Here is a 25,308-nt window from a genome sequence, read left to right on the forward strand (position 1 = left end):
CAGCCCTCTTCATGTGGGTGAAACCACACCCATGGGCTCCCCCATGGAAAGCCCAACCACACAGCTCAGCATGAGGAAGGAGGACATGCATGACATTACAGGTCAGTGCTGGGGGGCCAAGGAGACTCCCGGTGTCCCAGATGCCTTCCAAAGCGAAGCTCCACAGCCCAGTCGGCACCACATCTGGAAGCAGGCTGGAAATTCCAACCAGGCTCCCCTGCTAGGAAATGTGTCAAATCCTTCCCGAGATTTCATGGAAGCAGGAAACACTGGAGGGGAGGGGGGGCTGACTCCGCGGGACCCCAAGAGCATTGGAGAAATCCAGATGTCACCAGGAGTCCCCAGCCCTTAGCCCTTGCTCGCCTGCCCCCACAAAGAACATTAAAGCTGCCTGGAGCGAATGACAAAACTCGTGTCTCCCTGGGACCCACAAGTCCCTGTGTGCGTGTGAAACGCCGAGTTCTTCAGAGAGGCTGAGTTATTTTTTCCTGGAGAGAAAAATGTTGACATGCCTTTGGAGGGTCATCCGCCCAGAAAATCCCAAGGCATGAAGAAGGCATGGTCTCTCCTCTCTCCGACACACGCACACATCTCCCAGAGGCCCACCAGCTCATCCGCCTCAGCACACTAGTGTCCTCAGGGACTCACCATCACTCCTCGCCCAGCTCATCCATTTCTCAAAGCTGGGGTCACCGAGCAGGACTGGCCACTGGCTCCTTCCTCATGTCTCAGCAAGGGTAACTCTCCGGTGATTGCCATAGCCAAGATCAGATCAGATGCAGATGGCTGCAATCAGCACGTGTCCTCTCTAGGTCTGGAGGCTGGAAGTTCAAACTCAATGTCACTGGGCTAAAGTCAGACATCTACAGTGTGGAACCCCCTGGAGGCTCAGGGAAGTTCACTTCCTTGCCTTTTTTTTTTTTTTTTTTTTTTTTTTTGGTTTTTCGAGGCAGGGTTTCTCTGTGTAGCTTTGCACCTTTCCTGGAACTCACTTGGTAGCCCAGGCTGGCCTCGAACTCACAGAGATCTGCCTGGCTCTGCCTCCCAAGTGCTGGGATTAAAGGCGTGCGCCACCACCGGCCGGCCTTCCTTGCCTTTTGTAGGTGTCTAATAGATGCTTATATCCCTTGGCCTGACGCCCCTTCCGCCACCTTCAGAGAAAAGAACACCTCCACCTCTGCTCCCTTCATGGTATCACTTTCTCTAATTCCAGCTCGTCCTCTGTCCCTCTTCTAAGGTCACTTGCGATTAGATTAGACCTGCCTCAGCAATCTCTGCCTTAAGATATATAACTTGATCACTCCGGTAAAATCCCCATTGCTCATTCACAGGTTGTAAGGTTGGGATTCACTGTGCACCCTTCTGCAGCAGAGGCCCCTCCCTGGGCATCAATTTCTCACCTGTTGCTTCAAGGTAGGTCTTCCAGTTCTGAGGGCCGCGGACCCTCTTTCCTCATTGGATCTCTAGTTAAATGGGCGTGGCCTCTCCACTCTGCTCAGAGCGGTCTCGGAAACTCACATGGCCTCCTTTCCATGGTGAGAAGCAAGGCTTGTCTACCCCACCTTCAGTACCAGGAGGCTGTGCCCACCGCAGGGCTCTCAGTCTACCCGAACAGCATGCTCTGCCCTTGAAGAGTTTACTGGAACCCCAGGATCTTAGTTTTAACTTTCTCCAGGGCTGGACCTCACTTGCCCACCCATCGTTTGGGAAGAAATCTTAGCCCCTGGTGGACGAGGCTGGAGAGGTGGTGAAGACAGGTACGCAGAAGAGGGAAGGGAGGGTTGTGGGTCCCTCTCCTAACACTCTTCCCAGTGCCTCGGTCTCCCGGGGCTCAGTCGTGCAGCCCCCCCTGGCCTCCTCAGCACTGTGCTGACACGAACCCCTAGGGTAACCAAGAGCCCTTGGAAGCCAGGTGAGCCGCTAAGGTGCCCGAAGGGCTGGGGGAGGTGATGCTGCATTTTATGCCTAGAAACATTAGAACTTGGAGGCCATTGCACATGCCTGTGAGGAGATGCAGCCATGGCTTAGACCATGCTGTCCCCACTGCCTGGTGTCTCCCCAACTCCGTTATCTCTGACTCAGGAGTCCCCTGCTGCAGAAAGTGTCCCATCAAGTCTAAGGGAGCTAAAGCCCTCCACAGTGCTCCCAGAACTGTGGAATAGCTCCCCGTGTCCAAGTCAGGGACTGATTCCGTCCTACAGAAACCCTGCCTCGGAGGGGCTTAGAATAGGAGAGGAGCAGTTAGGAGTTGAGATTAGCCCCACACTCTGCTCAGCCTGCCCTCCAAAAGGGCCTCTCTCATCGTACGAGGGGGCTGGTTCAAGCATCAGCTTGCCACAACGTAGGATCATCTGAGAAAGGGGTCTCCGTGGAGGCGCTATTGCGATGAGGTTGGCCCGTGGGCGTGTCTGTGGAGAGACTGTCTTTATTCCTTGAGGTGGGAAGAGCCAACCTGAATGCAGGTGGCACCGTTTCATGAGCTGGACCCTGAGCTGTAGATGTGTGAAGAACACTGGCTGAGCAGCAGCGGCCAGCAAGCAAGGATGCTGTGTTCATCCTCTGGCTCTTGACCCGGGATGTATGCGGTACTTCAAGTTCCGGCCAGGACTTCCCTGCAGGAATGGACTGTAACCTGGAATCGCAAGCCAAACAAATCCTTTCTTCCCTAAACTGCTTTTTGTCGGGATATTTTTTGATAGCAACGGCCTCCTGGTACTGAATGCAGGGTAGACGAGCCTTGCTTCTCACCATGGAAAGGAGGCCATGTGAGTTTCCGAGACCGCTCTGAGCAGAGTGGAGAGGCCACGCCCATTTAACTAGAGGTCCAATGAGGAAAGAGGGTCCGCGGGCCTCAGAACTGGAAGAACTGAGAGTAAAACAGTGTACCCCAGCAACAGAGGATGTCCCTAGTTAGCTAGCTTTCCACCACCGGAACAAAATAACAACAACAATCAACTAACAAAAAACTGACCTAATCAACTCAAAGGCGGACAGCTTTCTTTGCTCACGGATTTGGAAAGGTCTCCGTCCACGGTTGTTTCGTCCTATTACTTTGTGGCAACACAGAGCTCATGGCAGGAGTGTGGGGCAGAGAAGGCTCCTACATGGTAGCCAGGAATCAAAGAGAGGGGGATCCCCCCTTAGTAGTGTCAAAGCCCAAGGACAAACTTCCTTCCACTAGGCCCCACCCACTGAAGGCTCTTGTAGGCAGAAGTTTCTGTCCCAAGCAACCACACAGAGGCTTATATTAATCACAAATGCTCAGTCAATAGCTCAGGCTTGTTACTAGCTCTTACATTTTAAATTAACCCATAATTTTTATCCATGCTTTGTCATGTGGCTTGGTACCTTTTCTCAGTACGGCATGCCCATCTTGCTTTTCTGTGTCTGCTTGCAACTCCAGACTCTGCCCTTCTTCTTCCCATCATTCTGTTTGTTCCTCCCACCTAACTTTATCCTGTTCAGCTACTGGCCAGTCAGCTTCTTTATCAAATCAATCACAGCGACATATATTCACACAGTGTAAAGGAATATTCCACAGGCTCTGCGGACTCTCAATGACTCCTCATGCTGGGCTCTAGCTTTTACTACATAGCTCTTGTGGGCGCTCCAGATCTCAGCTATGACAGCCCTTGTCCCAAGGACCCAGAGGAAGGGGTGAAGACTATGATCAGGAACCACAGGAGTTTATTGTTTGCCTTCTCTTCTGGGGGGAGGGCAAGAACTAGGTGAGAGGTTGCCTGACTCCTACAGGGAGGTCCCAGGAGGTACCTGTCTCCAGACCTAGGGCAGAAGAAAGCCAGCACCAGCTGTGAACATCTGGAAGCAGGACCAGCATATACCTCCCCAGCATGCTTGCTCTGTCCTGTCAGGACATCCCGCTGGAGCTCAGGCACTACCAGAACCCCTCAGAGGCTCCCATTGCCTTTCTTTCCTCTGTCCCCTGCCCACCAAGATGATCCCTCCTGCCCAGGGCCTGGACCACAAATCCTGCTTATGGTCATGTGCATTTCAAGGGTTTCCTGGTGCACAGAGGAGCAAATTCAAGGCTATAAGATCCTGTGGCGGAGGGCCTGACCCCCAACTCCACAGGAAAAGCAAAAGACCCTGCTCCGGCTGGCTTCTCCAGCAGTGGCTGCGCCTTCCAGCTCGCTCTCTGCTGCAGCCCCTCCAGCATCCAGTCCATATGCTCCACCTCAGGCCCTTTGTGCCTCCTGACAACCTTGCTAGGGCCTCTCTCCGCACTCCCAGATTCCATTTGGCTCCAGTTCATCCTTCAGTTTCAGATTGTTTCTAAAGGGGAGCAGCCTTCAGTCCTCAGTCTAAACCAAAACTCTCTACCCAAATCCCCCTGCAGAACTGTGACTCCCCCACTCCCTCCTCTTCTATTACTTCCTCCTCCTCCACTCCTCCTCTCCCACTCCCTCCTCCCCACTCCCTCCTCCCCACTCCCTCCTCCCCCACTCCCTCCTCCACTCCCTCCTCCTCCACCCCCTCCTCCTCCACTCCCTCCTCCACCCCCTCCTCCTCCACTCCCTCCTCCCCCACCCCTCCTCCCCACCCCTTCCTCCTCCACTCCCTCCTCCCCTACGCCCCCTCTTCCTCCCCCTCCTCCTCCTCCCCCACCCCCTCCTCCTCCTCCCCTACTCCCTCCTCCACTCCCTCCTCCTCCACCCCCTCCTCCTCCACTCCCTCCTCCACCCCCTCCTCCTCCACTCCCTCCTCCCCCACCCCTCCTCCCCCACCCCTTCCTCCTCCACTCCCTCCTCCCCTACGCCCCCTGTTCCTCCCCCTCCTCCTCCTCCCCCACCCCCTCCTCCTCCTCCCCTACTCCCTCCCCCACTCCCTCCTCCTTACTTCCTCCTCTCCCACTCCCTCTCCCCACTCCCTCCTCCCCACTCCCTCCTCCCCACTCCCTCCTCCCCACTGCCTCCTCCCCACTCCCTCCTCCTCCTCCCCTACTCCCTCCCCCACTCCCTCCTCCTTACTTCCTCCTCTCCCACTCCCTCCTCCCCACTCCCTCCTCCCCACTGCCTCCTCCCCACTCCCTCCTCCCCACTGCCTCCTCCCCACTCCCTCCTCCCCACTCCCTCCTCCCCACTCCCTCCTCCCCACTGCCTCCTCCCCACTCCCTCCTCCCCACTCCCTCCTCCTCCACCCCTCCTCCCCACTCCCTCTTCCCCACTCCCTCCTCCCCACTCCCTCCTCCCCACTCCCTCCTCCTCCACCCCTCCTCCCCACTCCCTCCTCCTTACTTCCTCCTCTCCCACTCCCTCCTCCCCACTCCCTCCTCCCCACTCCCTCCTCCCCAGTGCCTCCTCCCCCACTCCCTCCTCCCCACTCCCTCCTACCCACTCCCTCCTCCTCCACCCCTCCTCCCCACTTCCTCCTCCCCACTCCCTCCTCCCCACTCCCTCCTCCCCACTCCCTCCTCCCCCACCCCTCCTCCCCACTCCCTCCTCCCCACTCCCTCCTCCTCCACTCCCTCCTCCCCCACTCCCTCCTCCCCACTCCCTCCTCCCCACTCCCTCCTCCCCCACCCCTCCTCCCCACTCCCTCCTCCCCACTCCCTCCTCCCCCACCCCTCCTCCCCACTCCCTCCTCCCCACTCCCTCCTCCTCCACTCCCTCCTCCCCCACTCCCTCCTCCCCACTCCCTCCTCCCCACTCCCTCCTCCCCACTCCCTCCTCTCCCACTCCCTCCTCCCCACTCCCTCCTCCCCACTCCCTCCTCCTCCACTCCCTCCTCCCCCACTCCCTCCTCCCCACTCCCTCCTCCCCACTCCCTCCTCCCCACTCCCTCCTCCCCACTCCCTCCTCCCCACTCCCTCCTCCTCCACTCCCTCCTCCCCCACTCCCTCCTCCCCACTCCCTCCTCCCCACTCCCTCCTCCCCCACTCCCTCCTCCCCACTCCCTCCTCCCCACTCCCTCCTCCCCACTCCCTCCTCCTCCACTCCCTCCTCCCCCACTCCCTCCTCCCCCACTCCCTCCTCCCGCACTCCCTCCTCCTCCACTCCCTCCTCCCCCACTCCCTCCTCCCCACTCCCTCCTCCCCACTCCCTCCTCCCCACTCCCTCCTCCCCACTCCCTCCTCCCCACTCCCTCCTCCCCCACTCCCTCCTCCCGCACTCCCTCCTCCTCCACTCCCTCCTCCTCCACTCCCTCCTCCCCCACTTCCTCCTCCCCCACCCCTCCTCCCCACTCCCTCCTCCCCCACTCCCTCCTCCCCACTCCCTCCTCCCCCACCCCTCCTCCCCACTCCCTCCCCCCCCACTCCCTCCTCCACTCCCTCCTCCTGCACTCTTTCCTGCTTTCTGCCTTGTGAGCCTGTGGAGATCAGAGGACAGCTTTCTGGAGTCAGTTTTCTCCTCTGCCAGTCTGTGGACTCCAGGATAGCTGTGCTTGAAAGCTTCCGGGCGATTCCCCTGCCTCTGCCTCCCGCCTCAATAGAGGAATGTTGGATTTACAGGTGCATGCCACCACATCTGGCTTTTTCACAGGGGTTCCAGAGATCAAACTCAGGCTGTCAGGCTGTGTAGCAAACACTTTTACTTGGTGGGGTGACATTGCCAGGTCCCACCTTGATTTTTGAGACAGAGTCTCTCCTTGGCCTAGAGCTCACCCAAGCAGGCTGGATTGGCTGGCTGCCAGGATCTATCTATCCCCGAACCCTAGTTCTGGGATTACAAGCATGTGTCGTCACATCCATCTGTTTAAAATGAGTGCCGGGGATCAAACTGAGGTACCAGGGTGCAGTGTTTGGATAAAAATGGCCCCATAGGCTCACGGGGAGTGGCACTACTAGGAGGCGTGGCCTTGTAGGAGGAGGTGTGGCCTTGTAGGAGGAAGTGTGGCCTTGTAGGAGGAAGTGCGTCACTAGGGGTTGGACTTTAAGCTTTCAGAAGCTCCAGCCTGGCCAATGTGTCTCAGTCTCTTCCTGCTGCCTCTGGATCCAGATGTAGAACTCTCAGCTTCCTCTCCAGCACCATGTCTGCCTGCACACTGCCATGCTTTCTGCCGTGACAATGGACTAAACCTCTGAACTGTAAGCCAGCCCCAGTTAAGTGTTTTCCTTTATAAGAGCTGCTGTGGTCATGGCGTCTCTTCACAGCAATGAAACCCCAGCTAAGACACAATGCTTGAACAGGAAGCCTTTTACTGACTGAACCAGCTCTCTCTAGTTCATATTCTGTGCTTTTTTTCTTTTCTTTTCTTTTCTTTTCCTTTATTTTTTTATTTTTTTATTTTTCTTTTGCAGGGTGTAGCTCACTGAAGCCTGGAAATCACTCTGTAGAGTGGGCTGGCCTAGTATTCACAGAGATCTGCCTGCCTCTGCCTCCTGGGGTTAAAGGCATACACCACTGCTCCCAGCCAGCTTCTGCTAGGGATCACCCAGGCTACCCCCTCTTTACACAGAGCCTTGAAGGTGCCTTTGGTGCTCTGTAGGTAAGAGCTGGGAACATCTGGTACGAAGGATGCTCCAGACACCCCGAGGCAGGAGGTATTTGTGCTAATGTCACAGTCTGGCCACAGATTGGCCTGGTCCCCAAGAGAGTGCTGGGATTTCACACAGGCGTTGAGAGAAAGGCCTAGGTTCCAGCTCTGTGTCTCTTGGCTGTGTGTATGGTCATTTCCTCCTCAGGAAGACAGAGACAATAATTGGACACCCTCGGGGCTGGAGAGATGGTTCAGGAGTTAAGAGCACTGGCTGCTCTTCCAAAGACCTGGGTTCAATTCCCAGCACCCACACAGCAGTTCACACCTGTCTGTAACTCCAGTTCCAGGAAACCTGATACCCTCACACATACACACATGTGGGCAAAACACCGATGGATATAAAAATCAGGATTAAATTAAAAAAATAATAATAACTGGACACTCTTCCCAGGTCCGGAAGAAAGGTGAGCCATGGAGTCCCTGATGAAGGATGACTGTATTGATAAGAATTGCTACGACACCCAACCCTCCCTAATCCATCGCTTGCTCATTTTTCAAGCTCAACCTCTGGAGTCAGGAACACAAGCTGATTTTAAAAAGTCACACCCGGGCTGGAGAGATGGCTCAGAGGTTAAGAGCACTGACTGCTCTTCCAGAGGTCCTGAGTTCAATTCCCAGCACCCACATGGTGGCTCACAACCATCTGTAATGAGATCTTGTGCCCTCTCCTGTATACATAATAAATAAATAAATCTTAAAAAAAAAAAATTCACACCCTCCCAGCTCAAGACTCCCCCAAGAGACTCTAACTAATCAGGCAGGGATGATGCGTTGGCTAGTTTTATGTCAACTTGATACAAGCTAGAGCTGAAAGAGGAGAGCCTCAATTGAGAAAATGCCTCCATAAGATCTGGCTGTAAGGCATTTTCTTAATTAGTGATTGATGGAGGTGGGTGGTGCCATCCCTGGCTGGTGGTCCTGGGTTCTATAAGAAAGCAGGCTGAACAAGCCACAGGGAGCAAGCCAGTAAGCAGCACTCCTCCATGGCCTCTGCATCAGCTCCTGCCTCCTCCTGCCCTGTTTGGGTTCCTGTCCTGACTTCCTTTGAAAATGGACTATGATGTGGAAGTGATAGGTAAATGAACCCTTTCCTCCCCAACTTGCTTCTGGTCATGGTGTTTCGTCACAGCAGCAGAAGCCCTCACTAGGACGTATTCTAAATTAATCTCCTTTTGGCCTGGGGATGTAGATTGATTGGTAGAGTTTTTGCCTAGCATTCAGGGAGCCGTGGGTTCAATCCCCAGTACCACATAAACTAGGCATGGTGGCACACATCTGTAATCCCAGCACTTGGAGGGGGGGGAGAGACAGGGCCATCAGAAGTTCAGGGTTATCCTCAGCTATAAAATATACAACATTCCATCTATAAATGTTTAATTAATAAACAACCCTCCCAGGTGCTGCTGCAAATTAGACAGCGTTGGAAACCACTAGAATACATGATGTAGGGGTTTTATTTTCGTCAAAGCCAACTTGTGTCCTCCAACTGGAGGTCCAGCTTGAAGGGAGCTGCCTATGACCACTATAGTCATAGAGAGAGCAATGTCACTATTTAGCATGGGAAGGCTGGCCTTCCTCCAGATGGTCCCAGTGACAGGGTGAGGGACAACACCCCAGTCCCCTCCTGCAGCTGCCCCAGCATCTCAGCCAGCAGAGCTCACCATGAAATTGGTTCTCCATACCTCCCAAAGCCAGATCAGGAGGCAACTGGATGGAGCTGTGGATCCCACCAGAGGAGGAGAGGCCTTCGAGAGCCAAAGAAATCCAGCCATCCCCTCCACCCAGCCCAGGTTTCTGCCAAATCCCACACCCTTCCCTCCCGATGGGGACGCTTCATTCGGCCTAGGGAAGCTCCCGGTTGTTAAATTTCTGCAAATGAAGCCCAAGGCTGCTAGCTGAGGTGGGGGTGGCACTGGCTGGTCCCCTGGGGCCTGGAATGGAGAAATAGAATGCAAGAGGAAAAATGAAGATATCAAAGGGGGGGTCAGTGTGGCCCTTGGTGCTTGCTCCCCGCTGTGATTTGTTGGAGGTAGGGCTGACCCTGCCTCTGGTGACCGGGCCTTGAGCCCCACAGGGAGGTGCCAGCAAGGGTGACTGAGGAAGAGGAAGGGCATAAAACGATAGCCCTGTCCTCCACCATGCATTCAGGACTGTTGACGTGGGAGAGACAGGCCGGCACAGCCTTGGTCTGGCTCTGGTCCACAGTGAGGAGGAAATGGTTTTCACTGAAAAACAAAGTTGAAAAAAAAAACAGTTTGCTGAAGGGGAATGAAAGAGGAAAAGGGGGGGGGGGGGTCAGCTCAAACTGTCTGCTCATCAGAATCACCTGGACAGCTGTTAAAAACACAGATTCCAAAGCCCAGGCCAAGTCAGTAAAATGTTATTCTTGGTAGCCTGGCTTTCTCTTCCTTACAGTTTAAAGACACAGACTCAACCAGCTTGGAGGACTTGGGTGCCGGGTGTGCCAAGGCAAAGGGATGGGCAAGGGTTCACAGTCCTTAAGGAAACACCAGACCAAAGAGACCCGACAGACTCCGGGAGGAACTCCTCAAAGCTACTCACTCCTCTCCAGCCAGTCTGGGGCTCTGGTAGCTGAAGCTCGGTACCCTCCTTCCGTTCCCAGGGAAGGGTCTCCAGGACTCTGCGGACACCCCTCCTCTGTCCCTGCCTCCCCAGCCCCGGGCTGAGCCTGTGGAAGGCTCGGGCATTCTGACCCTAGCAGGTCTCCTGACAGAGGACTTTGCCCTGTGGTGAGGTAAGGACCTGGATTACCCAGGGGCCTGCCTTTGGAACAGGGACACAGAGTAGGAGAGATTGATAGGCTGAGGGGACAGAGGTCAAGGAAGGGGCCACAGACCAAAGGACATAGGTCAGCGTGAGACACTGAAGAGGCAAGGGGTGGCTTCTCTCCAGTGCCTGCCGGAAGGAGCAGCCCTGCAGCGTCGGAAGGAGCAGCCTGGCAGCGTCGGCCTCCCCTAGAGCTGCTGGCATGGGTGCCGTATGGAAACTGGGGTCTTCTGAAAGAGCAGTATACACTCTGAACCCTTTCTCCAGCCCCCCGAATTCTTTTATTCTTCTTCAATTTTTCCCTTTATTTTTACTTTATGGCTATGTATGTCTGTGTACCATGTCTGTGGAATACTTGCAGAGGCCAGAAGAGAGCATCAGCTCTCCTGAGACCGGAATTACACACAGTTGTTAGCCACACTCTGGGTGCTGGGAATCAAACCCAGGTCCTCTGGGAGAGCAGCCAGTATTCTTAACTCCTGTGCCATCTCCCTAGCCCCCCATCTCTCTGGTTCTTATTGTATTGTTTACAAAGAGAAATCAGGACTTGGCATGTATGTTTATATACATATGCACATAACATTATCCAAATTTTATTTAAATATCTGGGCATATGCTAACAATGGGTGTCTCCATTGAGTGTGATGATCATGGGGAGTGTTTTTAAAGATTCATTTTATCTTTAATTGTGTGTGTAGGTATGTGCACATGTGACCTGTCCAGTGTTGGTGCTGGGAACCAAATTTAGGTCCTCAGAAAGAGCAGCGAGTGAGTGCTCTTAACCACGGAGCCACCAGTCCAGCTCCAGTTGTGAGATTTTTGCTTTATTTCATTGCCTTTTTTTCAGTTCTTTTAATCTTATTTATTTATTCACTTACTTATTCATTGGGGTGTGTGTGTGTGTGTGTGTGTGTGTGTGTGTGTGTGTGTGTGTGTGTGTGTATACACTCCTGGTACGTGACAGTGACGGTGAGCATACCATGGCCCATACATGGAAACCCAGGACAGCTTTGCAGAGTTAGTTCCACCCTTCACCTTTTACATGGGTTCAAGGATCAAACTCAGGTTACCAAGCTTTCAGAGCAAATGTGTTTCCCCGGGAGCCACCTCCCCAGCCCCCAGCGTCCCTTGTAAAAGCTTCATTGTGTTCATAGTTGCTGGATGGAGTATCCTCTAACCAATCCCCTTGGGCTGGACACTTGGGCCTGCTCCCAGTCTTTCAGATTTATAGGTAACAGCCGGGAAGAACCTTACAGCTAAACCTTTCCTGGTCCTCTGTCTCGACCCTTGGAATCGATTCCAGAGATGGAGTCCACTGGGTTTTCCTGGCCATCCCTACGTAGGCCTTAAGCTAGCTGAGAGATTCTAGAGGCCTTGGCATTGAGCCTTCCACATGTGCTCCAGGGGTTCCCCCACCCCAAGTCACCACAGGTTCTGTCCCTCTGGAGCTGTCCTGTCTCTTGTCAATCCTAGATACCCCCCTGGAGGCTAAACCACATCTCCTGTGGGACAGGAGGCCATTTGTCTTCTGTGAAGGAATCCCCACTAGATGAACTCTCAACAGAGCACATTTATTTATTCATTGACTGTCTTTCTGAGTAGGCAAGTCCTAGGCTGGGGGCATTACCTGGGTTGAAAGCTTCTAGAGAGTAGAGAGAGGTCACATGATGCAGAGCAACCACTCCAAGGACTCACTCTGTACAAGACAGAGGCAACCCCATAGTCCCACCCCAGGCCCAGCTCATCTCTAGCTCCAGCCTCATGAATAATCGTGCACCCCACTCTCAGGTGCAGGGAGCTTTAGGGGTACTGCTTTCTCCTCATGGGACTAAAGCTGTAAAGAAGGGTGCTGCCCCTCAGGAGGAGTTAAGTACCTAGAGATACACACACACACACCCCAAGTCCTGAGGATCTAGCTGCATCCACAAGGGCTATGGTGTCCATCTCTGGGGGTGGGGGACTGCTCAGGCCTCTGCTTGAGCACACACAGCCCTCGCTGTCTCTGTGGCTTGAGCCCTTGTGGAGGGCTCGGAGTGCAAATGCCTTGAGACCTCTCGGTGACCGGAGGGCTCTTGTCCTCACCTAACCGGAGCTCTCCTCCCGAGGCCACCTGCCCACAGCTCTGTGAGCTTTGCCTCTCCTTCACACCCACAGTGTGGGCCAAGTGTCTCCCCAGGGTGGAGCTCCAGTCCCCAGGGTGGCTCTGTAAATGTGTGGGTACCTGGGGCCACTCCCCTAAGACCCAGACTTGGTGTTTCCACATTGGGCGGCTCCCCTGGTTCTCTCTCAGAACGGCTTCACCTCCTCACTGATGTGGGGGGCAGAGTCATTTAAGCCCCACAATTAAGCAAGCCCAAAATAGTGATCTCGTGGGCAACGGCTGAGGGACCAGGCCACTTCTTCAGGTGAGTATTTCCAGGAGGTTTGACACCCCGAGAGTCCCAGACAAGGACTCAGCAACACAGTGCTTTCCTGACAGCCTCTACCCTGAGGGGCCCCAGGGACTCACTTGCCAGGCATATGCCTCTGGCCTGGTGGCTTGTGAGGGTTTGCGGCTGGAACAATCCAAGCCACCGTCCTCAGCCCCCTGACCACTTCCTCCACAGGGCTCTGGTAACTAACTGCACAGAAAGTGCCTGTGTTCGCCTCCTCTTCACACATCCCGGCCTTGTTTCCATCTCCGGGTCTCCTGCCAACCCAGCGCACTTGGGAGGGTAGGACAAGCCTTTCCGCACTACTGTGCCCTCTCCTGCCACAGAGGCAGGAGGTAAACCTCCCTCTTCCTCCCCGGGGGCCTCAGGGAACCTTCACAGACTGGGGTGACCCCACTCACAGCCTGCTCCGTTCCGGCCGTGGACGAGTTCTAACGGTTTAACAATAACAGCAAAGCTTGTGAGTAGACAACAAAATTCATTCTCTGTTTTAGTCGAGGGCAAGGCCACCCCTTCAATTCCAGGGGCACAAACCCTTGGCGCACAGCCCTGGAGTCTTTTCTCACAGCCCAGTTAGTCAGTGACGTTTCTCCACGGGATCCCAGCATTGCCCGGAACCCGGCCTCCTCACCTCTCCCGCTGCTGTGTCTAACCTGGCTTACTGTGTCCGTGAGGACCTCCTTGTGTCCTTGCTCAGCGGAGTAGTGGGTTTGGGGCCGGGAGAGCCTGACAGAGTTGAGTTGGAAAATGATGGAGGAAGGCGCGTCCAAGGCTAGATTACTTCAGGATCCCATATGCTAGAGCTTCCTGCCTAGAATTGATCTCCTGACTATTAACGAGAAAAGAAAGGGCTGGAGAAACGGCCTGGTGGTTAAGAGCATTGGCTGCTCTTCCAGAGGACCTGAACCAGCCCCCACATCGGCAGCCCACAACCACCTGCAACTCCAGCCCCAAAGGACCCAACACCCTCTTCTGGCCTCCACGGGCACCGACATGCACATGGCGTACACTCACACAGACATACAAACACGTGAATACAAAATAAGTCTTTAAGAAAAGAAAAGCAGCTGGGTGGTGGTGGCGGCGGCGGCGGCGGCGGCGGCGGCGGCGGCGGCGGCGGCGGCGGCGGCGGCGGCGGTGGCGGCGGCGCACGCCTTTAATCCCAGCACTCAGGAGGCAGAGCCAGGCAGATCTCTGTGAGTTCGAGGCCAGCCTGGCCTACAGAGTAAGATCCATGACAGGCTCCAAAACTACACAGAGAAACCCTGTCTTGAAAAAAAAAAAAGAAAAGAAAAGCCATTCACCAGTCATAATGACATACAATTCCTTTTGTACCTCTTTACAAGGGATCACCCACTTCCAATGTTGTCTTTTCTATTTTTTTTCTTTTTTTGTTTGTTTGCTTTAATCTCCTGTCCTAATTTAGGATTTATAAAATCCACCATCCTTGGGGACCCCTCTTTGACATGAGGACTTCGAGCCTGGATCTAGAGAGGGAGACACAGCCATCAGGAGGTCCCTCTGAGGGTGCTGAGCCCAGAGTGAGAGAAGCTCCACACCGCAGCCTGCTTGGAATAGAAGACCGGACCGCCTGGGAGGGCTGGGCCCTTGCCTCCACAGGAACATTCCATTGCCAGGAGAAGGATTCCCCCAGCGGCTCAGGACAGGCGTCTTTCTGTGAAATCCCAGTAAGACCTGGGTGAAATGGACAGGAACGGTTTCCCAGCATTCCCTGGTCTGTGCATGCATGCACGTGTGATTGTACACATGGTCCTGCTCCAGTTCCTCCAATCCAGAGATGGCAGGGGTCAGGCCCAGCCAGCCCCTACTGCCCTCTGAAGCCAACTCTACCCCCGGACAAGGTGACATCTGGGGGGGGCAGCTTTAATTATAATATTTTTGAGATTATGCTATGATTATGTCATTTCCCTTATTTTCTTTGCTCTCTCTAATCCCTTCCGTGTACCCCCTGCTCTCTTTGAAATGTACGGCCTCTTTTTCTCTAATTGGTGTATGTTTGTGTGTGCGTGTGTGTGTGTGTGTGTGTGTGTGTGTGTGTGTGTGTGTGTGTATGCATACATTTCCAATTACACAAATATAACCTGTCCATTATATACATGTATATATAGTACATATATAATATCTAATGTTACACACACACACACACACACACACACACACACACACACACACACACACAATCAAGGCTGACAATGGGTATGCTCTTCCCTGAGGAAGACTACCAATCCCTCAGCATTCCCTCGTTGCCGTAGTTCTTTGTCTAGGTCAGAGTGTCGTCTGGCAGTACCTTCCTTGGGCAGTGACTCCAAGCTGGCCTTTGCTTAGCCTTGTTCACCAGGACACCACCATCAGCCCAGACTCCTGAACAGCACAGGTGCCTCTCAAAGGCAAGGCTAGAGAGAGGCAGGCCATCCTGCCCAAATGAGGCCTTGAGGTTCAGTGTACAGTCGGGGCTCAGTCTAGTCACCCAGAAGAGCCACAGCAGAAGGGGTATCAGATCCCAGGTCAACTTTCCAGCCCAGCCCAGGCCCACTGAGGAAGGGGCAGCGGTCAGCCAAGCCAAAAGCAGGTAGTGCCTGGGTGTGGAAAACCCTGGCATTCTTCACCACACATTGACCCCAAGGCTAGCCAGGACCACTTTCCTGCTGGGGGTGGGGTGGGGTGGGATGGGGGTCCCAAGCCTCACAAGCCCCCAGCACCTAACAGAGGTTTCTCCCCTTTGCCTGCCTGGGCCATCTTCCACGATCCTCCCTCTCTTGGCTGCTCCTCGTAGGCTGGGAGGGGAATGTGGATGAGGACGGAGGAGCTATTCTGGACCCAGCCTGATCTGCTTCCAGCAGGCAGCTTACCCTTCCCTCAACACTGAAAAGCCCCCCACCCTGCACCACCAGCCCGTCCCTGCTCCCAGCCTGACTCATCCCATAAATTACCTCGGGATGGTCGCTGACTCAGCCAGGAAGCCCAGCATCCCCAGCCCCAGCCCGAGGCCGAGGCCTCAACCCCACAGCTGGCTCTCATTCTCAGAGTGCAGGCCCCTCCTCTCAGGAAATTCCTGGAAAATATCAGGCTTCTTGGAGGGGAGATCTCCTTACCACAGCGCCAGCAGGGACCGAAGCCACCACAGCCCATCCATCATTTCTGCGGCCCTGTCTCTCCTCCCGCAGCCTGTAGGTTTGTGGGGGGCGGGACGTGGGGGTGTCAGTCTCCACAAGTGCCAGACACACGGTCCTGAAGGGGATGGGAGTCCAGCATGGCGCGGGGAAGCCCAGGGCAAGGGAAGACGTTGAAAACTGAGAGGTGACGACGTGGGTAGGGTGCTCCAGGCCCCCCAGACAGTGTGAGTAAGGCTCAGGAACACAAACTAGTGAGTGACAGAGTAACCAGGCAAAAGCAGCTTCCGGGCAAGGGAGGCTTGACGGAACTCAGAGTGTCAGGGTTCCTTCACCACTCAGAAGCCGTGTCTCGAAGGCAAAGGTCCAAAAGATTCTGGGGGACTTGGGAGCACAGGACAGTGCTGGGGTGGCCAGGGACCTGGCCCACCTAGCCTCCAAGCCCAGGGGAAACAGGGTCCCGCCAGCATCCTCAGATGTCTACTTGGGCCTAGGAGACCAGTCTCTGTCGCTCCACTCTCAGTCACATGGCAGAGAGAGTGCTCAGATGCCTAGGAGCCCAGACAGAGACTAGGACCTGGTCTCCGGGCGTTCCCAGGCTGAACAGAGAACAAGTCCCTTCTTTCCGGCACCTCAAACCTAGTGAAAGAAGAGATCCCCAGGTCCTTCCTACCTCCCCTCGGCCTCAGGGCTCCTTGAATCCCTTCCTCGGAAACCCCGTTCATTTTTGTGAAGAAAGCCAAGCTGGAGTAAGTCGTTCCTCTGTACTTTTGTTCAACTTGTAAAATAAAGAGGGAAGGTTGGAGCCAGAAAAACTCAGACAGGCCTACCCTAAGATTTGACCTCTAGAGGTGGCCCAGGGCCCTGGACCTCCTTCCTATCCCGCATGAAGTCCTGTTCTGTCCCTGGGGGCCCGAGGTGGGGAAGGGTAGGCTGTCAGGATGGTCGGGCACTCCCCCACCGTGATGGAGTAGGTGAGGGCAGCCCCAGGCAGGCGGGCTGCTCTGGAAAGCAGGGTGGGGACATCCTGCCTCATTGTTACTAGTCCGCTTCATTTCCAGAAATCTATCCCACCATCAAGAAGAGTCAATGGTGGTCACCAAGGCTGCCAGGAAGGGGGTCAAAGGGATGCCAAGTGGCATCGGGGGCCTCCTGACTGGGCTGGTTCAGCCCTGAGACAAAATTATATCGGGGAGATCTGACAGATAGAACTGGGTTCACTATGCCAGCGCTAGGCCAGGCCACACCCCTGAGGGCACAACAGATATTGGGAGAGGAAGACCTGACCCTGGCTGGATTTTCCATGGGCCTTTTGCATCCTGGAATCAAGGAAGACCGAAGTTATGTTAACAGGACACTGTTTGAGTGGCCATGTCCCTCTGTTTTAATGGCTAGCCTTCTGTTAGCTCCAGGGACATAGGAAAACTTACGATTATTATTTTACAATAAAGCATTATCCACAGCCATTTCCTGCTCAGCACAAGCCTGAGGGATGGTCATTGCTTAGCAGGTGGTCTCCATGCTGATACATCAGTCTCCTCCTGAAGACTCCCAGAGAACACTGTAAATACCCCCATCTCCAAGACCCCTGAACAGACCCGGCTCAGTTTGATTTATTATTTCTTGAACTTATTTGGCCACAGAACGTCTTTGTCACAGGACACATCATTATGACAATGTCCCATAAATTTTGGGGAATGTCGCATCTAATCTTTTGACAGTTCATGTTTTGCTGCAGTCCAAGGTACCCCAAAGGGAAAAAGGGGAGAAAGAATCACCTGAACTCTGTGTGCATTACACACACACACACACACACACACACACACACACACACACACACACACCTATTCAATCTGTAGATCCTTTCTTCTGAGGGGGTCTGCTTTGAGTTTCCAACAATGCATTGCTACTTGATGAAAGGACTTTGTTGCTAAGACTAAATTTAAGGTCTGCTGTGGTCTGCATGCTGAGTCCCTTGTACTCAATGCAATAAAATAAAGAGGTTTGGACTTCGTAGGAGGTGATTAAATGGTGAAGATGGAACCCTCAGGAACAGGGTTCGTCCCCTTCTAAAAGCAGCCTGAAGAAGCTCTCCTACTCCTTCTATTATCTGAAGAGCAACAAGAAGATGCCGTCCGTGAGGGAGAGGGGAAGCCACCACCAGACACCGAATCTGCTGGCATCTTGACGCCGGACTCCCCAGCTTTAGACGCGTGAGTAATACATTCAGTTGTTTATGTGCTACCCAGTCTGAGGTATGACATTATAAGCCATCTGAACTAAAACAAGTGCCATCTCTCATGGTTGCCCACGGATATACTAAGAAAAAGAAAAGGCCAGGTAGTGGTGGCGCACACCTTTGATCCCAGCACTCAGGAGGCAGAGGCAGGTGGATCTCTGTGAGTTCGAGGCCAGCCTGGTCTACAAAGCAAATTCCAGAACAACCAGAACTATTACACAGAGAAAAAAACCCATCTCAAAAAGAAAAAAGGTAAGTAGAATAGGAAGGAAAATCTAGAAATAGAAATAGCGAAATTTGAAGTCGCAATGCAGTAACCTGAGTGGGACCTAGTGTCTGAAGGAACCACCCAGAGCATCACTCTCAGGGGTGGTCTGGCCAGGCTTTCTAATGTCTGGTCAGATAAAGACACTCACAGGATGCTCTGGGCTGCCTGCTAAGGACTCTAGTTCCCTGGCTGTCCTTCCCTAGAACCTTAAGTTTAAGAGAACCAGTTCCCAATGGCAGGAATCTTCCAGATTCAGGGAGGAGGCAAATCATGGTCAGCACACAATCACCAAGGAAAGCTGCCTGCCCCTCGGTGCAGAAGTAAATATCCTGTATCGGAGCTGCAGGAGGGCTGAAGAGAGCCATTTAGGGAACAGAGGGGGCGGGCACTACCTTGCTGCCATCTGGAATGGTGGTACGATATGGCCCAGGGCCCAGCTACTTCTTCTGTAAGAACCTTGTGCCTTTTTTTTTTTTTCCCTAACTCCTTGAAGTTGTTTTTTTCTGGATCGGAGAAATGGATCATCGATTAAGAGGACTTGAAGCTTTTTCCTGAGGACTGGAGCTCGGATCCTAATTTGTGAATGCCAGGAGCTCCAGTTCCAAGGAATCTGGTGCCCTCTTCCAGGCTCCGCGGGCATCTGCACACATATGTGCAGATACACTCACACAGACACATGTGCACACACATGTGCGCACACGCACACACATACACACGTAAAAAGTAAAGTGAATCTTAAAAAATAAAGATGAGAAAATGTTTGCCGGTTCTCTGCAGGGAACCAGTCCTTCTTCCCAAGCTCGCTTTCTGGAACTCGGCTTGGAGCAGGCTGCATCTCCCCGTTTCCCAAATATTCATTCCTCTCTTCTGTGCATTTATCTCTCCGTCCTGCATTTGTGTAAATTCTCGGGCCCCTTGTCCAACCCTGTGCCGCCCGTTGTCTGAGAATTTCCAGTTGTTGCGTGTTATTTTAGAGACGTTGAAGTCTGCCTTTTGGAACTCAAAACTCCGAGAACTCTAAGTCTGCTTCGTAAGGTGACGAACGCTGAAGGGTAAACACTTGGGAGTCCCAGGGCCCGTGAGCTGCTTCCTCTAGCCCCCCCCCCCCCCCCCCAGCCTCACGAAGGTCTCCAGGCGTCACCTCGTGTTCATGTGACTATTCACATCATCTACGCACACCTCAGCAGCCTGGCTAAGGGAGGTGGGAGCCGAGCCACGTAGTGGAAGAAAACATTGAGGGAAAGCACTGCTTTAAAATGTTTTCAAATATTCTCCCGGCGGTCTACCATAGACGGTAGGTAGCACTATTTCTATTGTGAGAATCCTGATTCTTCTACCACCCTTGGGCGACCGCCAGGAGCCAGTCCTAGCCCTCACTAAGCCTTGGCTTCTCACCTGAAGCTGCGCCACTCAGCAGCATTGGGGATTTGGTTCTTCTCTCTCATCAGCCCTCCAGGCTTCCCTTCCCTGTCTATCTGCCCTCGTCCTCCCCTAATCCAGTGTGAGGTCTAGGCTGGCCCATGCCCGGGCCCAGATAACAGCTGAACAATGGCTGCTGTAGCTGAGAGCAAGGGAGGCCGTGGGAACCGGCAACGTTCTGGAGTGAGGGGCCGGAAAAGGGGAGGAGGAAACGGGCAGCTAGACCGGCTGGGTGTCCACCCCCAGCTCTGCCCTGGAAGCCCCGTATCCGAAGCTGGTGGAAATCGGCCTGTTTCCCTTGGATGGCCCCTGCTGGGCCTCTCATTCATTCAACAGCTATTTACTGGACACCTACTAGGTACTGGGCTCTAAGCCAGGAACAACCTTGCCCCTGGGGACAGTCCCTTCAATCCTGCAAAAAAAACATCCACCGCTGTTGGCCCTGGACTCACCCCACAGGGTGCTGTGGAGAGGCTGAGGTCAACAATGCCTCCTGACAACTCAGTGAGCTACCATGACTTCTGTAAGGGTTCACAGTAGGGGCGGGTTTTGTCCTTCTCTGTCCCCAAGTAAAATCCCCTGGACAGCGTCCCTAACAGCAGTTAACAGAGGTTAATTTGCCTCCCCCCTCCACCACCCCACCACCCCCATCCCTCACATGTTTAGGTCTCCAGGGTGCTGGAGCAACCACTTTTACCCAGAACAGCTGCTGTGGAAGCTTCAATGCCTACCAGCTAAGTACCACTCCCCTTAAGCTAAGCTATCATCACCAAGATCCCCAATCTATCATGGCAATTTCCCGGCTTTCCTCTGGATGGCCATTGGGACCATTTTACCATCTTTGCTGAAGGGCAGAAAGGCCCAGAAAGTTTGATGAGCACTTTTTCCTGGAAACTGCAAACCACACGCTTTTGAATCCGGCTTCGTGAGCTGGCAGTTGGACTCTGCCGGACTCTGGTCTCTTTCTGCTTATCTGTGTTTCTCAGGGGGTGTAAATCTGATTCCAGAATTTCCCGGTTTCCTCCTGGAAGAGGAAACCCAAGAAAGCGACAGGGTTCCTTGCTCACATTTTTTTTTTCTGCTAGGTCCCTAATGAGGATCTGGTTCAAATAACAAGGTTACTTTGGGTCATTCAGGCCCTGTTCGAAATCAGCTGGTCACAGAGAAAGGCTGTCAGAGGCTTCTCCAGAGTGTACATGTCTTACTTAGGTCACATGCGTGTACAGAATACACACATTCATTCTACACTACTGTTTTGTTTTGTTGAGACAAGCTTTCATACACCCCAGGTTGGCCTTGAATGTAGCCAAAGATGACCTTGAACTTCTGATCTTCCTGCCTCCCGAGTCCTGGGACTTCAGGTAATGTGACGTCACGCCTGGTTTATCAGACTGGGCATTGAATCTTGGGACTCTTGTCTACGAGGCAAGCACTCTACCAGCTGAATTACATTTCTAGCCCCACGTAAGAAAGCCACTTTTTACATGCTTACTACAAACAGTGTGCACACTTCATGCTGAATGCATACCTATACATCTGTGTTCTCCAAACACACCTGCTATATGTCACGTCTACATGATTCATACCATCTTTGTCCTTTAGGAACATTCACTTGGTCCACCAGCGTGCATTATACAGACTGCATTCGTAAATACACACAGCAAGAAGCAGGGCCTCAGCGGTTAAGAGCTATCCTTACTCCTCTAGAGGACCCGGGTTCAATTCCAAAAACCCACATGGAGACTCACCACCATCTACAACTCCAGTTCTAGGAAATACAGTACTCTTCTGGCTTTTAAGGGCAGCAGGCAGGCTTGTGATGCATCGTCAAACATGCAGGCAAAATACCCATACACATAAAATAAATAGTTTTTAAAAATTAAGATACATAAGGAAATACCCACACATTTTGGAAAAATACTCTGGTTTCCTGAGTAAAATTCTCCTCAAGATTTATAGTTCTAAACCAGATAGGGACCCAGCGCTGAGAAAGTAGAGGCAGGAGAATCCAGAGTTCAAGGTCAGCCAGTTAAGGTGTATCCTTAAAATCTCAGAACTCAGGAGGCAAAACCGGGCAAATCTTTGTGAGTCTGAGGTCAGATCTACATAGTGAGTTCTGGGCTAACCAGGCCTGTTACCCAGAGAAACCCTGTCTTGAAAAACAAAACAATAACAACAAAAGAACACTTGTTGCTCTTTTGGAGGAGCATATTTTGATTCCCAGTACCCACATGGAGGCTCACAACCATCTGTAACTCCAGTTACAGGGAATCCAATGTCCTCTTCTGGCGTCTGAGGACACCAGATACATGCATGCTACACAGACATACATGCAGGTAAAAACATCCATACACTTAAAAAAAAATGTTTTTCAAGAGTTCAAAGCCATCCTCGGCTACAAAGCACAGCTCAAGGCCAGCCTGGGATATCTATGACCCTGTGATACAACTCATTAATTCCCTTCAGTCTGTTCTCTACTTACTTAACAGTACTGACATTGTTTTTCCTGTTTCCGAAACAAACAAACAAAAAACAACTAACTTTCCTCCTTATTTATCTATAAATAAATGCAGCTGGGCACAAATGCCTCAAAGTGCCAGAAAAACAAATGGACCAAGAGTTCTGATTTGGGGGTGCCTACCCTCCCTCATTCTGCCCGGAAAGTCACCCACTCACGCTCGCGCTTGCCTTTGTTTGCATGAGGCCAGGCGTCAGATGCCTGGAGACACCTGCCTCCCATTAGATGTTTGGCCCCGGGGGAACACACATAAGATTTGTCACAGTAATGAGAGAGCCATTTCTCACAGCAGGTTGGTCCTCTGCCCGCTGTTAGAGAGCTTGGGGATATCACCGAGGGTGTGATGACGTGGGGAGCGACGAGGCCCCAGCAGGCATCACTAATTGATCACAGCATCTGTCTCTCAGAGCTCGGTCATGGCCGTTACAGTCATTTGCACAACCTCCAGCCTTACCAGCTACTCGAGGCTGGCAAGGGAGATGGGAACGCTGTGACCCAAAGAGCCCGATGTCCTCATTCTGTGGGTGAAGACACCACGGCTCGAGAGGTGTGATTTTTGTGAGGCCACGCTCCCGGCGGCTCAGCCAAAATAAGGAGACCCTCACAGAGGCTCGGCCCTCCTTGAACTCCATAGATAAAGCCTCTGCTGTAGATAAAGGACAGGAGCTCCCTGTGAGAACAAGAAAAGGAGACAAGGAAAGCCAGGGAAGCCTGAGACTCCCCAGACATGGGGACCCCTTCTTGACGCCTTGGCCATCTTTGCTGGGACAAACTGAGGGCCCCTGCCTTCTTCATACAGTCTTTCTGACCCTCAGTCCCCAGGCCTCCGGCCTTCAGGATCAAGGTGGGACTGGGGAGGGGGGCCTTCCAGAGCTCATGAATTTCCCTCTGAGGTGCTCACCTTTACCCTTTCCTATCTCTCCGCCTCCCCCAAAGCCTTCCCAGCCCCACTAATATCACCAAGTACCTCCCCACATTCTTGGTACCTCACGAGCAGATGTCTGTCCCTATGCTGACCCTCACAGGTCCCTTAAATGGTCATCAGATTTAATCCCTAAGCAGATCTTAGGGCCAGGTCTGGATGCCTGTTGTGCCCCTTCCAAGATCACTCACTCTCTACCTTCTCCTCAGCCTCCTACACATCCATCATGCCTGCTTGCCTCTAAAGCACAATGCACCTCCACCCAAGCCACCCAAAACTGGGTTTCTACGCTTTTCTCACAATCACATCACAAGAGCAAATTGTGTCTTGTTTTTTTATCATCGTCGTGAGGTTGTTTTGAAGAACCACTTGCCTTTTCTAGGGAGAGCCTCAACCCATACCCAGCCCCCCCCCGATGCTCCCATCTGCTCTGGGGATGTCTGTTTGCTGACTGAGAAGCCTTTCAGCGGGGTGTGGGTGCCGAGGACAATCCTGGTGACCTAGCCACATGTAGGTGACAGCACCCGGCTTCCAGGGTTCTAAGCCAACCTGGCCCCCTCTTGGGCCAAAGCCTTGGGATAACAACTCCTGCAGGCAGTATTAACAGGGGTGCTGGGGAGAGACTCCTTCTGGGAGGCCCTGTCTTGGGGCCAGCTGGACACACTGTACCACGGGGCCTGGGGTAGGCATCAGGGCTGCCAGGAACATTCTTTTCCAGGGGTGGGAAAGGACACAGCTGCCATGACAGCGTCAGAACTGTGGAGGAGAGGGTGTCGGAGGAACTGTAAGGCTCATCATCTGAGTCATCTCACACCCAGACAGATGCTTGCCTCAGACAGACAGACAGACAGATGTGCCATATGTGCTCACTCACTCATAGTCACACAGCTTTCCCAACTCAGTCACACACAACACAATGGCACCTGCCCACCCGCCTCTGCCAAGCAGCAGAGGTCAAGGCCACCACTGAGCTGTTTCAAGTGATCAAGGAAGAAGACGCAGCAATGTAGGGCAGAACCGGAGCGGCTCAGTCTCCATGCACAAGAAGGTCCTGATGTTCCGATCACCGCCGCTCAAACTCAGAAGGGCAACAATGGAATTGTCCCCATCAGCATAGGCTTTAGGAAGTGACTTTGGGCTTGGGATGTAGCTGATCGGTAGAGTATTGAATACATATGAAGTTCTAAAAAAGCAAAGGGTTTTCAACAATCTGTTCAGGGCCCAGGACCAAGAGTCCATACCTCCATCAAGCCCATTCATTCCCAAGCAACCCCAGGATAGGAAAATGTTGGATCTGAGCCCAAGAAGTCTGGGTTCTCAGGCCCAGCTCATCATTGACTTTGAGGCTACCTGATCTCCAGGCAACAAGGGCAATGTCATGGTCCTTCCAGCCTTAAAAATGCAAAATGAGAGCCGGGCGGTGGCGGCGCACACCTTTGATCCCAGCACTCAGGAGGCAGAGGCAAGCGGATCTCTGTGAGTTCAAGACTAGCCTGGTCTACAGAGCAAGTTCCAGGACAGCCAAGAACAGCTAAGGCTACACAAAAACCCTGACTTGAAAAATCAAAACCCAAAACAACAACAAAAAACAAACAAAAGCAAAAGAAGAATTGGAGGGGGGGGGTGGATGCTTATGACCGAGGACCTCATAGACACCACCTAAAGATTTACTAGGGAGAAGACAGTGGGGTGAATATTAGGTTCCTCTCTCGTTGCCGTCAAAACGGTAGTCTGAACACGCATCATGACGGGGAAGACACGGCAGCAGGGGTGTGATGCAGCTGGTCACAGTACATCCGTAGTCGGGAAACAGGAAGAGATGGATGAGTGCTGGTGCTCAGTTCCTGTTTTCCTTTTTATTCATTCTTGGACTTCTGCCCATGGAGCACTATGGGCTGCTTACCTTACGGGTGGGTCTTCCCACATCCATTAATCCGATCTAGAATTCCTCCACAGACACGCCCAGAGGTTTGCTGTCTCCTAGGTGATTCTAGATTCTGTCATTGATAATCAATATTACTCACCACAGAGTGAGTGGAGGAGACCAAGGAGGAAAGGAGAAGCCAGGGCAGCAACAGTCCGTTCAGGAAGCCTG

At 53.2% G+C, this 25,308-nt stretch overlaps 1 long non-coding RNA gene across 3 annotated transcripts in view; it reads right to left on the reverse strand.

Annotated features, from left to right (window-relative positions):
- LOC143270099 (uncharacterized) overlaps nucleotides 1-25,308 on the reverse strand; it is a 45,357-nt gene that overhangs the window by 11,233 nt on the left and 8,816 nt on the right. For 2 of the 3 annotated variants that reach the window (XR_013047027.1, XR_013047025.1), the window contains exon 2: nucleotides 649-821. This is a non-coding gene — a long non-coding RNA (uncharacterized LOC143270099). Of the gene's footprint in view, nucleotides 1-648; nucleotides 822-10,059; nucleotides 13,760-25,308 lie in introns of those variants that run through there. The other variant, XR_013047026.1, reaches the window with a different exon arrangement.

The sequence above is a fragment of the Peromyscus maniculatus genome, chromosome 22 (genome assembly GCF_049852395.1).
Source record: "Peromyscus maniculatus bairdii isolate BWxNUB_F1_BW_parent chromosome 22, HU_Pman_BW_mat_3.1, whole genome shotgun sequence".
NCBI classification, from domain to species: domain Eukaryota; kingdom Metazoa; phylum Chordata; class Mammalia; order Rodentia; family Cricetidae; genus Peromyscus; species Peromyscus maniculatus.